This window comes from Artibeus jamaicensis, unplaced genomic scaffold (genome assembly GCF_021234435.1).
Source record: "Artibeus jamaicensis isolate MK-2021 breed Jamaican fruit bat unplaced genomic scaffold, CSHL_Jam_final contig_511, whole genome shotgun sequence".
Lineage (NCBI taxonomy): Eukaryota > Metazoa > Chordata > Mammalia > Chiroptera > Phyllostomidae > Artibeus > Artibeus jamaicensis.
In genome coordinates, this window is record NW_026521866.1 from 4,709,391 (window position 1) to 4,725,368 (window position 15,978).

Sequence of the window (15,978 nt, forward strand, 5' to 3'; positions counted from 1 at the left end):
TGAGTTCTTGGGCCTCAAAGACACACCTGTGGTCAATATTTCTTGGCATTATTTTACTCTAAAATAATTCAGCTCCATGAGAGAAAGATACCAAAACAAAAATTGTGGCATTTATGGGTTGAATAAATGCACACATGCATTTTATGTCTTGAAAATGTACCTGATGCAAAAATGTATGCATTTTACTGCATTTGGGTCCATTCTTAAGGAACATCCCAATAGTTCTGAAAAATGTCATCAAGCAAAAATAGTTCTGGAAGAAGACATCTGTTTTCTGTTTTCATTAATCTCTTTCTGCGACACTAAAGTATATTACTTACTATTTTGTGTTGTTCCCTATCCCAGTTTATAATTTCCATGAAATGGCTCTCTCCTCCTGTCTCCAGGAGTCACTGTATTTTTTTTAATTTTTTAAATTTATTTATCTTTAGAGGGGAAGGGAAGGAAAGGAGAGGAGAGAAATATCAATGTATGGTTGCCTTTCGTGAGTCCTCTGCTGGGACTTGGCCTGCAACCCAGGCATATGCCCTGACTGGGAATCGAACCTTGATCCTTTGGTTCGCAGGCCCGTACTCAATCCACTGAGCTACACCAGCAAGGGCGGGTCATTGTATTTTAAGTGACTGGACTTTACAGAACCCAGTTGCCACCTGGGCCTGTCCTGTTTCGGAGAAAGGAAGCATGTGGCCATGTTTCTCTCTTAACTTCTGTCCAGAACAAATGCCTTCCTTTGCCTTAAAGAGAGTGTGAGAATGTTGTGAAGAATAAATGTGCCTTACTTGTCCTGTGACATTTCAGCCTTCTGCCATTCATGTATTCCCTGCCATTCAAGGACCAAGGTAGTTCCTTGGTATGTGTTACTTTTGAGGAACACATGCACTTCACCTCTTGTTCTGCTTCTCCCCAGTTAGTTTATGGTTCCCAGACTGCATCCACTGAACATGAGGATCTCCACTGAGGAGGTGCTTTGGGGTTAGTGAGATCATCTGACCCACCGAACTGTACTTTTATCACTTTGGAAAACCATGCATAGATTCTTCAAGTGCTTTGAGCAGCAGGGTATATACTATGTTTAAGAGAAACTGCCAGTACTTTCTTTGAGTGCCTATCCTTATTAAATCTCTTCAGTGTCTGTTTCTGTCAAGTGAACCATTCTTCTGAAAGCTTAATTTCCTTTGTGGGGCATAACATTGATACTCAGTTTTCTTTTTTTTAAGTGCTGGACTTTGTGTCAAGCTGTGTTATGTAAGACTATGGGAAAGGCATGCATTTATTAGAACTGAGAGAGAAGGGATCTGGGTAGGGTCTATCATCTGGGCCTATTTCTTACTCTGCATGGGGAGGAATATCAGTGATCCCTGCAGTAACTTGCTGTGGGTCACTGGCTATTTTCACACATAGCGCTAGCCCAAGAGAGTGAAAATTATGCTAAGAAGAAGAGGTAAGTTTATTGAAATTCTCTGCCTCACATGTCATGGAACTGGTGTTTTTAGTTCTTGGCTTAAGTGTGAGAGCTGCTGCCTTAGAGACTGAGCACCAGGGAATGGACAAACCTTGGAGATAATGTTCACGTTTACTGAGTGATTTATGAGGGAGTGGGAGTATATAGTAACATCCTGAATATAGGTTTTAAGAGAGCATGATAGATTTCTGTAATGAATGAAGTTTTCATTTTGTACTCTCTTAAGTAATTTTACTGATTTGAATATTTTAAAATATCCCTTTTAGTAAACCAGGTTTTTCAAAACTCTAAATAAAGTAAATACAACTTGAGTCACAATCTTCTTTGTAATAAAAAACAATAATTTTATTGTTTATTTCTATTCTTAAGAAATAAAAAAGCTTTATTTCTTAAGAATAGCAGAAACTATATTTATGCATTTAATTTTTATTTTACACAGACTAAATGAAATCTTACTTAAAAGAACTAAAATTCATCAGTTTAAAAATTTAAAATTCTTAAAGAGCCTTTGAAATAGGTTTTCAGAAAGTTGGATTGGCATTTTGTTTTAGAATTAGAATTGGGTCATTTGACCTGTATAGTTTTTTTTCATTTTGATTTGGAATGCATTATTGTTATGAATGGAAAATAAAGATGAAGTCACAGATTCTTATTTAAAAATTTCTTAGGGAGTTTTTTTGTTTTTAACTTTCAGCTGTTGGATAACTAAATGCCAGAGAAGCGGCAAGGATTTTTGGCAACCTCCCCCCCCAAAAAAACCCCACAACTGAGCAACATTTCTAAGCACTGACTAGGTTCATAGGTAAAATGAAATAACCAGTAGTAAAAAATTGTGTATCCATTATTTGGGGGTAGAGCATGAGGCTAAGTGTCTTCCACCTATTTTGAGATTAATTTTGAGGTTCTTAAGCTCTGTTCTGAATGATTGTATTAATTCCATTGCTTTGGCTTTATTGATAAATCATAACTCTTAATTTTGCTTATTTAAAAAATGTTAAGAGCCTTCCATGTGTTACATACTCTGTAAAATCTTGGGGATGCTAGGGTGATGATGATGTGGTTCTTGCCCACAAGTCGCTCATAGTCAAGTAGGATAAATGAATTTCCACTTCTGGATGGATGAGGCGGAGGGAGGGCTGTTCTGATGTACAATTATACATGGATTTAATACATATGTATTTTGTATATCCCCATATTTAATTAATTACTGAGTTAAATTTGTTTTCTGTTGCTACAAAACAAAATACCATATGCTTACTAGCTTAAACCAACACCTATCTCAGTTTCCATGGGTCGGAAGTCTGGGCATGGCTTAGCTGGTTCTCAGTTCTAGATCTCAGAAGGCTGTAATCAATGTGTTCACCCAGCTGTGTTCTCATCTGGAGATGTGAATGGGGAAGAATCCACTTCTAAGCTCATTCAAGTTGTTAGCAGAATTAATTTCCTTGTAGCTATAGTACTGATGCCCCATTTTTTTCATAGGCCATCAGCTCTCAGATCTCAGAGATCCCTGCAGTTCCTTGCTGTGTGGCCCCTCACAAGCCCTGTAATGACATGGCAGCTTATTGGTTTAAAGCCTGAAAGTGAGTCTTTCACTCTCTAGTCTACCGAGATGTAGTCTTATATAATATAACCTGATCAAGGGAGTGACATCTTATTACATTTACCATATTCTGTTGGTTAGAAGCAGGTCACAGATTCTTCCTGCACTCAAGTGTAGGGAGTGATACAAAGGAGTGGTCTGTTGGGGGTCATCTTTGAATTTTGCCTACCACAGTATCTTTCTGGTTATTCCACTGACCTCTGTTCCCAAGAAATCCAAGCATTCAAATCCTAGGAAGACTGATGAGAGCACTCCTAGTTGAAGAATAAAATCTATCAAATGGAAAATCAGAAGTAGATTGTTTTCTTCTCTCAGTAGGTAGAAAACAGGAGGAGAAAGTAATGTCTATAGGTTAACAATATTGATTAGAAGGAATTACATAAAAATAGCTAGGTGTTTGGCTTATGTGTTCTGGTGGACCTCCATAGGAATCTCACAATATCCTCTGGCTAGACAGTCATTTTAAAAAATCTGGGTGTCTTAGCATTGGTTGATCACTCAGGAGTGACATATGGCAGAAACACACTTTGAGGGACAAGTCTCCTGGAGAGTACACTGCAGCACACAAGCTAGACAGATGAAGGCTTATTCAACCTTGGACAGGAGTGCAATCCTACACATTGGTAGGCTGGGAGCTGAGAGGTGCTTCTGGTATCTGAAGTAGAGCTAGCTAACTGAGTTTACCTGAAACTACTTTGTAAGGCATAAGGTGGTCACCTGATACGACCTGGAATGGCTTGATGCATAGAGTATACTCATCAAGTTGGGATGAGGATGCAGGTGACAGATTGTGTAACCAGGAAGTGGACAAAGTCTAGAGCAGTAAATAGAGAACATTCTACCAACAGAGTGGAGGGCAGGTGTAAAGACAGCCTTGTTGACAGAATCACTCGTGTTATTAACCTAGCTAGATCTTCACTAAGTAGGGGTCAGTGTTCCTCCCCCAAAATTAAACATGTATTTCATGGGAGGAAAAAAGTGTGGCTGGGCCTGCCTCTGCTTACAGTTAAGCATTGGTGGATCTGTGTGGTCACCAGATAATTTGGATTAAGAAAGGAATTGGTCTTTTCACAGCCTCACTTAGCATGTTTATGATTAAAAAATCCCTCAAAATCCAATAAGGACATTGTCCATTATTTGTCTGTGGCCCCTTGTTGAAGAAAAAGCCTGTGTGTTTGAAGGAACAAGTGTGGATCCTTTGACTGGAAGATAAGAACTCAGCACCCCTGAGGCTGCTCAAGAGCTGGCGGGGAGATTTTGTCCCCAGTTCAGTCACACCCCTTACCCCAGATTTTGTACTCAAATTCTGTCTTCCTTTTCTTTATTATTTGATGCTTATTTTTGTATTTTTATTTGATTCATTTTTGTATTTGTGCCTTTAATTGTAACAGTCCTCAAATATTTTTTGGAACTTCGGGAAGGGGATGGTGTGCTAAGTGAAACCAATAAATGGTTCACTGAAATTCTTTATTTTTCTTCTTAGCAGTTCAAGCTCTACATTTGTAACATCAAACTGCTGTCTCTTATAAGACCATTTCAAGGACTAACATTGGTTTTCATATAGCTTAAAGGTGAGTAGAATTTAAGGCTTTTCTTTATTTATTTTTATTTTTTTAATTAACTTTATTTAGTTATTTTTCAAGTACAGTTTTTTGTCTATTTTTCCCATCCCAGCCTCCCCCGCCCCTTGTTCCCCACCTCCCTCCCATTTCTACCCCCCTTAGTTCTTGTCCCTGTGTCCTTCCTATTTGTTCCTCCAAATCCCTCCCCCTTTTTCCCCTTAACTTCCCTTTAAGGCTTTTCTTTCTTTTTTTTAATATTAAATTTTATTTAGTTACTTTTCAAGTACATTTTTTTAATCTATTTCTCCCATCCCACCCCACCCCCCTGCCCGGTCTCCCCCCTCCTTCCCATTCCCCTCCCCCCCAGTCCTCATCTCTGTGTCTTTCATACTTGTTCCTCAAAATCCCTCCCAAAGGCTTTTCTTTTTGATAATGTTTGTGAAGCAGAGCTTGTCACAGTACTAACTGTTCTAGATGGTGTTCTTCTCAAGAAAGTTGTACCAAGTTCCAGATGTAAAAAACTAGTAATTTAATTTTTCTGATAGAATGATATCAGAATTAAATATGATATCAGATTGCATGATGTCAGATTAAATATGACTTTTTTGCTTAATAAACAAGTATATTCGCAGCGGGCTGTGAATATATATAAAATAAGTATTTCTACATTTACTAAAATACCTGAAGAAAAATAAGTTTACTATTCAACTATAAAATTGCTGAGCCTGAGCATTTAATGCTCAGGTGCTTAAAAACATTTAAGATCAGTGAGAAAGGGATTCTTTATTTCTCATTCTAAATTCCTTGTTTTGCTTGTTTTTTTTTACTTCATAAAATAAAGGTAATAATGTGGTTGCCATGAGAAATAAATGAGCCACAAAACTTAATACAGCACTTGGCACAGACTAAATACATCTCAGTTCTTTTCTCCCTCTCAGCTATAGTGCCACCAAATGAGCAAGCAGGTTTTTCTTTGTATTGGTAGCATGTGTGGTTTATACTGTGAAGTGGGGGTTGACCTCCTAATTTGTTGCATTTGGTTTTAGGTTTATGTGTCTGTGTTTATTTTTGGAGGGTGGGATGTAAGTGGCCCGGCCTTGGGGTTTCTGGAAGTAGAAGCTTAGATGACACCTATGTCTTTTGGTTATCTCTGGATATTCTCAGACTTGAACCCTGAATCGGAGCCAGCCTCAGTGGGTGACAGTCAATGAAAGTGCCAGCAGGGTGCCAGGAGCAACATGCTTTGCCTCAGTCTGCCTACCACCAGCTTTCCATCTGAGGTGGGCCTTGTCACTTCTCTGTGCCTTTCTTTTGTCAACTCTTAAGTGATTTTAGTGATTCTTGTCCTGCCCAATGGCCTGATTGTGGGGAGCATCAAATGAAATACATGAGAGTCTTCAGGAAAGTAAGAAAGTCTATAAAATATAAGGTGCAACTTTTTCCTAAATTTTTAATATGACATGTATAACTCATTGTTTGTGCTAAATCTTTTACTAGAATGTCAGCTTTGTAAGGTTAAGAAATGTCCCCCTCCCTCCCACTTAATTTTTTTCCCTAGGGCCAAAACACTGCCTGGTAGATAGGAGAAGTTCAATAAAACTTATGTTAAGTGAAATGAAGCAGTGAAGATCTCTCCTGGAGGCTCAGTTAGCCTTTTTATTTATGGTTGCTGTTGGAAATGAATGAGGCAATTGGAGAATCAGGAGGGATTTAATGTGCTTCCTCATTGAGGCACACAGAAACTTGAATTTAAATGGACTTTTCACAGTCTAGAACCTTCCTAAAGTTGTAGGTGCTAAGAAACACACAGTATGTAACAAAGCACACTCTGAGTCAGTGTTGGGTGCAATTCCTTTGTATTGCTGAATGTGTGCAGTTCATGTGTTTGTTTGCTGAGTGGATTTCACTATCAGATATCTGCAAACTTGGAGTCCATTCAGTGGGATCTCTCAAGGTGGATGGTCAGCTTTCACAGGGAGCACTTCAGGCTGTGCGTCTCGGTCAAGTTTAGTGACCAATGAAACATGCTTCTCATTCATGTAATTCTTTATTACTTGATAGGACAGCATGATGTTTGAGAATCCCTTATCTTCCCAACTTGGTGAATGTTGATCAGTTGGGCTATTTTTCTTCCATAATTTGGCACACCCACCACCTGCTTAAAGTGGAGGTGACAGCTCATCTTTAACAGGGCTGAAGAGAGTATGGGCCAGTTTAATCTCTCCTTTGCCATCTCTTTGACTGTACACACCAAAAACTAAAACTGTACTTAAGTAAAGTTTTTCTGAGTAACTGAATACACTGCTGGACTATGCCCATAAGGACTGTGCAGCTTGATTTACAAAATTTCAGCAAAAGTAGAAATCATTCTTGCAAATGACATTAAGTTCCTGATTTCCTCCCATATTAAGTGGTTATGGCCTTCTGTTAGGTATTTTAAGCAGCTTTCAAAATTGGTAATAGAAAACTTATTCTTAACTACTTTACTGTATATGGGTTTTAGATACAAAGCTACATTGGTCCTTCTGGACATGAGAGCAGTTAAAGAACAGATCCCTGCATGTAGAACTGCGTGTCACTTTGAGCATCTTAGGTTATTTTAAAGTTCATACTTGGATTCTAAAGTTGTAAGAACTTTAGCACATCTAAAATAGGTTCTTAGAGCTGGCTATCCTGGAATTTATATTTGCTCTGTTACTTGTAAAGTTCTGTGCCTTAGAGCTCACAGCTTGACTAGAAGATGTTCCTAAGTGCTCATAAGATGGACAGGCAGCACAATTACTCTGCTATTTTGCTTGGCTGGGAAGGCCCAATAAGGTCTAGATTTTTGCATTAACCTCAGAATGTGCCTATCTTACTGTATAGTGGATTGTTTTGGAGTTGGTTTTAAAATGGAGCTGGGTCCCCATGTTTAGGTTGTTATTACATGTATTTTAAAATGTTGACCTCCTTGATAAATCTGAAGACAGATGCCTTTTTGGCATGTCACATTTGTAAGATTTAGTAAGAAACATGCCTTAGCCTCAAATTCTGCCTTGCCATTTATTCACTTTGTTATGCTGGTAAGTCCTAACCCTCTCTGAGTCTTGTCTTTTCTCATATTTAAGTGGGATAATATTGATAATATTTATCCTGTGGAATTCTTGCATTTGATGCCCAGGAGGAGCTCAATAAAATGTTAGTTATCTTTTCCCATCCAAATGCTCTTACCCAAGGGCCGTGTGCTGACAGGATCAGAGGAAGGAAGAGAGAGAGTAGAGGCACGGATCTCTCTGTCTTCTTTCAGGACTAAGGAGGGTTGCTGAGGAATTTCATGAGGCATCTTGCTGGAGCCAGGTGTAGTGGAGTGCTGGTGCTGGTCACTCAACTGAGCACCAAACTGCTGGAATGTAGGTAAAGAAGTCATTATTTGAGGTTTTGCACCATTTTCTATTCTCTTTATGAGAGAATGAAACCTCAAACTTAGATCTGATTGGCTCTCAACACAGATAAGAAAGGTTTAGGTGGGGGAAATTCCACCTCTCTTTTGGTTTTCATCAAGGTCCTCACAGGATTTGAAGTGGATGATGAAGACCAGGGAGCCATTTGAAAGTCTTTCAGCATAAGACAGTAGGGAGATGCTCTGGCAATTAAAAGATAAACATAGATATAGACAGTGCATCCCTGACCTTGGCTTCCTGTACTTGCGTTACATTTAAACTTTCAAGGTAAATCAAAGAGGGTCAGTAATGCTGGGAGAAGCATTACCTTTGAGTGTGGGTCCCTAATGTCTACACTGGTAAATAATGTAATGCTTATTTTCCCTGGATATATCCTTGGTAGTGTGCAATCAAATAGATTAAACCATAAAAATGTGTTTGAACAAAACAAACATTCAGAGCTGTGGTATAAATAAATGACCAGATTGTGCTGGGGGTTCCCTAAGTTGAAGGAGGACTTACACTCTGTCTTACAATTAGGTAAAAATTATTCAGAGGCTGTACTAAGACTTCCCATCTATATGAGAAGCTGGGAAGTTGTAGGTTGGTGCCTTTCTGACCTTCTGGATCATCATCAGAGAAGTAATTCCAAGGTTCCTAGTGGGTGAGGTCCTGGGAAAGATTATATGCAGACTAGTTTTGGGGTCCCTTGGCTTCTGAGAGCCAACCAGAAGGCTTCTTCAGGCCTTATTCAAGCCTGCCCCATGTCTACACAGCATCAGGGGACTCAGATCTGAGCTCTATCTCACTGCTTTCCCTCATTCTTCAATTTTAAGTTAAGAGTGCACTGAAAAAATTGAAACTCAGCAAGGGCATCAGGGATGCTATGTGCCATCTTTGAATTAGGAAAAAAACAGCAATGCGAAGGGGAAAACCAGCACGCGGACACACAACTTTTAGAGTATAAGAAAAACTTGTTACTCCTGTCATTTCTGTCTGTGGCCTGGAAATTTGGGAATTTTTTCTGCCTATTTGTTGGATTCTGTTTTTTTATATATTATTAGACTATATTATTTTCTTATTAAGTAGACATTCAGAGTTGTATTAGAAAAATGCCTTTACTTTTTGATTTAAGTCAAACATGTAGCAGCTTCATAGCACAGCAGTGTCAAACTGCTAAAAAGCTAGTAAATTTTCCACTTAAAAATTTTGTGGGGGAGGTTTGGGTAGGGGACGTGGGGAAGAGTATAAAAATAAACCTTTCAGCGATTTTGGGTTGCTTGGTGGTGTGTGTATTTTTCCATGGTGCAGGAGGTTAGAAATAGCATTGCTTTTTTTGGGGTTCTCAGCAGCAGCTCAAAAATTTGGCTTTCTGGGCTTAGTCCCTCTGTGTGGGTGAGGCAGCTTCTGCAGCTCATGGAGTGGGGGCAGTGCCTGGCAGAATGCTCTGGCACTGTCTCTGTCTTCCTGCCTCCCTGCTCCCTGCTTGGTGTCACCCAGATGAACAGCACTCAAGTGTAAAATGTGCTTACCAAGGTCAGGTTCTTGTAATAACTTGCTTATGGCAACTGATGCCAGTTGTAACAGACTGAGTCTCAGCAGCCTCCACAAAGTCACATTGGTACATGTGTGAGGGCAGTCACTGAGACCAGGAATCATAATTTGGGAGTGGGAGGTGCCCTTCAGGACTTTGTGTGTCAGATTGGTTGAACCTCCTGAGCCCATCAGAGATGACTTTCTTCTAGAGTCTTCATATCAGTGGGGTGGATGGGACACCCCTTCAAAAGGAGTCCCTATGGATTCTTGAAATTTGTTATAGGCTATGTAATTCTTACAGGTAGAGGTAGGTTGCCAAGTGTTTCTCAAATTCAATGCATAAAGGAAAGAAGGTAGCCACTAGGACAGAGGTATTTAATGCCCAGGGGACCCAGAACGTATATGAATTCCTTGAAATTGTGCCTGTTTGTGCAGAGAAAGTCAGGGACTTAATGGGATTCTCAGTAACATTTTGACCACCAAAAAGGTTAAGATTGTAGTAGAGCATGAGATGCGAAGTTCATTTAGCTTGGATAACCATTTTGGGAATATAATGAGTGTAAGCAGAGGGAGACATCGATAGAATTGAAGAGGACAGTCAGAGGGAAGAGAGGGATCCATTTATAAATTGTGTAATCTAACAGCACTAAAAGGGACCCTTGAAGGTTTCTGGGGGTTTTTCTTTACAGGCTTTCTTTTTGAACTTCATATAATACTTATTTTTGTGTTGGGAATGATTCCTGCTGAAGGCCACTGGTGGTACTTGGTTAATTTTTGTAAGTTCAATGCATCAGAGAGGTGCCTGCTGCACACAGGGTATCTGGAGTCTGTGTGGCTTCAGCCTGAAATGTAATAGAGTTTTTTACTTCTTTTTCTGAGATCTCCTTTGCCATGGTTCTCCATGTTTTTCTGCATCTGGGGATTATGATAGTGAGGTCAGGGGACATGTTTATCCAGAGGACAGTGGAGGAAACGTTAGGCAATGAGTGCTTCATCTCAGCTTTCACAACACACCGTGGACCTTGGGACTGCTCAGCAGTGCTCTGCTTCCCTGACTTCACTCTGATGAGGGAGATAGGATTGCTGAATAAGTTTATAGATAATTTACAAATATGAAGCATTATAGCTACTAAATGATCGGGTAGGAAGGAATACGTAGGACAGGTCAGCAATGGTGCTCACACTGCCTGGGCTGCATATTCTACTTAGGAACAGAAGGTTTTTCTTTCTTTTCTTTTTATTGTTTAAGTACAGTTATCTCCGTTTTCCCACCATCATTTTTCCCTGCCCTACCTATCCCCACCTCCCACCCTCGATCCTACCCACTTTGGCTTTGTCCATGGGTCCTATATACATGTTCCTTGATGACCCTTCCCCTTTTTTCACCCACTGTTCTCCTTCCCCCTCCAAACTGACAATAACCAGTATTGGTTTTTTATTGAGTCGATAGATATAGCTAGGGAAGCCATGGTGTTGCTGGGCTTGTCAGTCGTGAAGGTCACTTTTCTGTCTCCCACAGCAGAATACAGGCATTGCTTTAGAGATGGGGCATTAGGGCAGGGAGGATCATCCTAAACACTCTGCAGACTCAGTCTTCATTTGCATTTTTAATTGAATTTATTGGAGTGACATTGATTAATAAAATAATATAGCTTTCAGGTGTACCATTCTACATCGTCTGTGTATTGTAGCATGTACATACCAAATCAAGTCTCCCTTTATCACCATTTATCTCCCCCTTTACCATCTTCTACCTCCCACATCCCCCTTCCCTACCATATTGTTGTTTTTGTACATTTACTTTTTAAAAGTTACAGGTTTTGTTCTGATTTAATATTTACCTATTGTTATATTTCAAGAATAATGATGCTTGTGGCTTTCTTTATTTCTAAACTTGGGTTGACCTGCATTTACCCAGCACAGTGAGTGGGCAGAGAGTTCTGTTTCCTGTGGTGTTAGTCTGGCAACTGCCACACAACCCATAACATTACTCCTCATCTCTCTGTACCCCCATTAACTTCATGAAAATAAGAAAATGCATGAGATTCTTGAATCTTTTGAAAAAAGTTGTTTCATGGGTCTATGTGGGTTTGTGATGTATTTTTTAGTGTTTGCAAGGTAAATGGGTGCTTTTGAGTCCTCATTAAAGGACTTGTTACCTACCACCTAGTATTATGATGTTTAGTTTTTGATCTTCAGTTGGTTCTCAGATGTTCTCCTCCTTTTTAAAATGGTTGTGGTAAAATAAACATAACATGAAGGGTTTGGAACCTTGTGCACTGCTGGTGGGATTGAAAAATGGTTGGTACAGCTACTATGTGGAAAACAGTATGTTTTAACCATTTTTAAGTGTACAATTCAGTGGCATTAACTACATTCACATTGTTGTACAACTATCACCTCCATCTATCCCCACACCTGTTTTCATCTTGAAAACTCAGACTTTTTATCTGTTGAACACTAACTCCCCATTCCTCCCACCCCGGCCCCTGGCAACTACCATTGTTTTGTCACCGTGAACTTGACTGCTCCAGGTACCTCATATAAGTAGCATCATATAATATTTATGTTTTTGTGGCTGGTTTATTTCACTTAGTATATATCCTCAAGGTTTGTCCATGTTGTAGCATGTGCCAGAATTCCATTATCTTTTAAGAATAAATTATATTTTATTGTATGGATAGACCACATTTTATTTATTCACCTGTCTGTCAATGGACACTAGGCTAGCTTTCACCTTTGGCTATTCTGAATAATACTGCTATATACATGGGTATCCAAATATCTTTTCTAGTCCTTGCTTTCAGTTCTTTGGGTATCCCCATTTAAAAAAAAATTAAACTCCCTGAATTTATTCTTTTAAAGCATGCTCTCAATTAGACACCATTAGGAATTCAAAAGAAAGGTATACTGAAGTGTGGAGGTGATCTACTTGAAATTACAAGATTTGCAAATATGAACTAATTAAAGGTAGTAAAAGACAGAACAGAATTGAGAGCTCTGTTTTATTGTAGAGATGATAAATATTATTAGAGGTCAGCAACCCTTTAGTATACATTTCTTAGTGTGGCCTTATTTTTTAGACAAGACTCTAGGTAGGGCTGAATAACTGACTTCCAGGAACAAGCCACTTGGCCTGGAAGTTGCTCTTGTGTTGTCAGAGATGCTGATAGGGGAGACAGGAAAAGTGAAGAAATGGGAAAGTGAGAAATTTTCTGGCGAGACTTGTTTTTTTTTGTGTGTGTGAAAATTAGAAAAAATTTGAATTGTGACATTTTAAGATAATAATACATTATTTATAAAGAATTCTTCAAGATTTTTATGGGAATGACAAAACAATTATATGCAGTAGGAAGATTTTCATGTTGAGTTTATGGTATGAAATCATCTCAGTGCCATCTTTGTGGTATGGCAGCTTATAAGGGTAGGTTTCTACTTGCTGTGCCATTTTCTTTTGTGCATGAAATATCCCATCAGATCAAGAAATAAAACTAGTATGTGAGAGGATAGAGAAGCTCGTCTCAATCTGGGCAAACTTTGGCTTTTAAAAGTGTGTGAAGATGTTTATGTTACCAAGCAAAGAAGCTGTTGTTGGAAGAGGAGCAGTGGGAAAATATGAAGGATCACAACCAGCTGATGCTGATAAAAATTTGTCTTTAACACACATATAGAGCTCCAGCTGTGTGCTGGGCTCTCTACAGGGGACTTGGACACAAAGATGAATGGGAAACAGGCTCTGCCTTATAGAGGGACTCATGCTCTGATGGAGAAGACCCACAAGTATGCTTTTAGTCCTAGTCTGTAGTAACAGGTACTTAGCACATTGTGCTGAGGGGATTCAGGGCAGATATTTGTGTGCACCTGTCTAGAAAGGTTTGTGGATATGCTCACATAAGTAGTGACATTTGAAGTGGGTGTTAAAACATGAACTGTGGTTTTCCAGGTGGACAAATGTAAGGAGAGATCTTTCTGAGCATAGGGGAAGCCTCGCACAGTTGCATAGATGTGAGAAAACTAACAGTATATTAGAGGGAATAGCAAATATGGTTGGGATGTAGGGTACATGGCAAGGAAGGTGACAGATAAAGATAGGATAGGAAAAGAAAGTTGGGGCCAGGCCATAAAGTATTTGAGTGCTGTGCATAGATTATCCTGTAAAGTAAGGAGTACCATTTTGGGCTTTTGAGGAAGACATCACTAGATATGTGTTTAGGGAAGTCAAGCCTGCTGGCCCTGGGTAGGAGTGAATGGAGGAGAGAAATAGAAGCTGAGACAAGCCACAAAGAATAATGAGGAAGCTCTTTCAGGGCAGAGATGAAAAGGCCTGAACTAGGTAGCTGTGACAGAGAGGAGGGAACAAATATGACTTCCAAAATGACTTTGGGCTTAAGTCTTGGATAACTGAGATGATGGATGGTGTGAGATGAGATAAGCAACCTAGGAGGTGGAGCTTACTTACGGTGAGACTTCTTAACTGAAAAGTCTAGGACAACCATGGAGAGATGGCTAGACAGTAGTTAGATAGCAGTCTGAGGCTATGAGAGGTTGTGACAATAAGGTGGAGATTTGGGAATCATCAGCACATGGCAAGATTATCCCAAAGATATATATCAAATAAGAGAGCAGGTCTTCTGAAGGGGTGTGAAAGTTACAAATATATAACGACTTATGATGGTTATCTATTCTATCGTCAAGTTTTTGTCTGTCTCTCACTAGCTGTCAGAAAACAGTTGTGAAGGTTTAACATTTAGTACTGTGTATCCTTTTAACTCATCAGTACAGTCTTAGAGATTTTCCCCATTGGTTATATCCATTATCCAAAGTATTTCCTGATTATATCTGGGTGTTTTAGGCCTGCTGCAACTCACACTCATTCTTGTATATACCATCTGAAAATTAGCTCAGATAGTGCATATTATAGTCAGCCTTCAATTTGTGTGATTTTGGCCAATGGACTTCTGGTTTCAAAATCCCTTTACCTAATATTCTGCCTTCCTCTTGTAACTATTTAGAAGTACTTTTAAGAATTTCATCCCATTTGTCATGATGCCTCAATAAAGCTGGGAAAAAAAGAATTTTGACCCATTTCTAAATGTATTTAGAAAGATTTTACTGTTGATGATCTGCAATTAAAAATTGGGAACACTCAAAAGTTTTGTAATCAATCTTCTTTCAGAAATGCATTTTAACAAATATTACTTTATTAATTCTTGAGCAAAGATAAGGATAAAATGGGACTTGCATTCTATATCTCCTGGGTTTGATCTGACATAGAGAAGTGAAAATGAATTCTGCTTCATTTTGTAAGGTGGGTGAGGTGGTGGGGGACATCTTTTGGATAAACCATGTACTCTTGGCCTGTGCATACTTGTTACATTCTTACCTCATGCCCTGGCTGTAAAGATTTGACTTCGTTGAGTAGGCTCATACATTTTCTCCATTATCTGCTCTCATATTATGTAGGAGGAGCTCAAATTATTATTATTATTATTACTTTCTGATTTTAGATGGAACTTGGTGACTGGAGAAATACTTATTATGAGGAATTTGACTTAGTCTCAGTTAAAATCAGATGATTGAATATTTATTTCAGAGAAAATGTTAGTTTTTTAAACTTCTTGCAGTTGAGAATAATTAATAGAAGATCAATTTAAAAAACAATGCTGAGACTTCCAGCCAAGATGGAGGCATACGTGGAAACATTGTGCCTCCTTGCACAACCAAGTTTAAAGACAACAAAGTTTTAGTAACAAAAATGCAACCAAAACACAGAAAATTGAACTGTACGGAAGTCCGACAACAACGAACTATTCAGCAAGACCAGTAAGAGGGGTGGAGCCAGCGGCTGGTGAAATGGGGTTGAGCAGAAAAAGGTGGCCTCCAACCCAGGCGCACAGGTGGCAGTTGGCGGATCCCAGGTGTGGGGTAGCAACAGGCAAACTCAGTGAGGGCGCAAGGTGGTTGGCTGACCATGGTCACACATTCACACTCAGATAAACCAGGCAGAGGAGCGAGCAGTGAGACAGCACAAACCAGAGCCACAGTGCCAGGAATTAAAGCCTAAAAGCACCAATTGGAAAAACTTTTGGGGTCAGGGTGCCCGGAGAAGCTCCCAAGCTCACAGAGAGTTTGTTGGGGAGACCCACAGGGTCCTGGAGGGTGCACAAGCCCTCACACCCAGAAGCCAGAACCAAGGGGGCCCAGTTTGCTTGTGGAAAGCAGCAGAGGGGACTGAAATCCAAGAGAGAGCAGAACAAACACCATTGCCCCTCTCTGATCTTGCCCCCACCTACAGCATCACAACCCAGAGACTGGGTCATCCCACCTTGGTGAACACCTAAGACTCCACCCCTCATATGTAACAGGTGTGAACAGACCAAAACATTATGGCTGAAG

At 39.6% G+C, this 15,978-nt stretch overlaps 1 protein-coding gene across 10 annotated transcripts in view; it reads left to right on the plus strand.

The window, feature by feature from the left end:
* The window catches only part of LDLRAD4 (low density lipoprotein receptor class A domain containing 4), a 670,991-nt gene that overhangs the window by 86,847 nt on the left and 568,166 nt on the right, over nucleotides 1–15,978 (plus strand). For 6 of the 10 annotated variants that reach the window (XM_053668819.1, XM_053668816.1, XM_053668815.1 and 3 more), the window contains 2 exons: nucleotides 4,549–4,636; nucleotides 5,792–5,907. The exons of 1 other annotated variant lie outside the window; for it this stretch is intronic. The gene's annotated coding sequence lies outside the window, so the exon portion shown is untranslated. Of the gene's footprint in view, nucleotides 1–2,948; nucleotides 3,046–4,548; nucleotides 4,637–5,791; nucleotides 5,908–15,978 lie in introns of those variants that run through there. 3 more of the 10 variants (XM_053668817.1, XM_053668820.1, XM_053668818.1) reach the window with 2 other exon arrangements.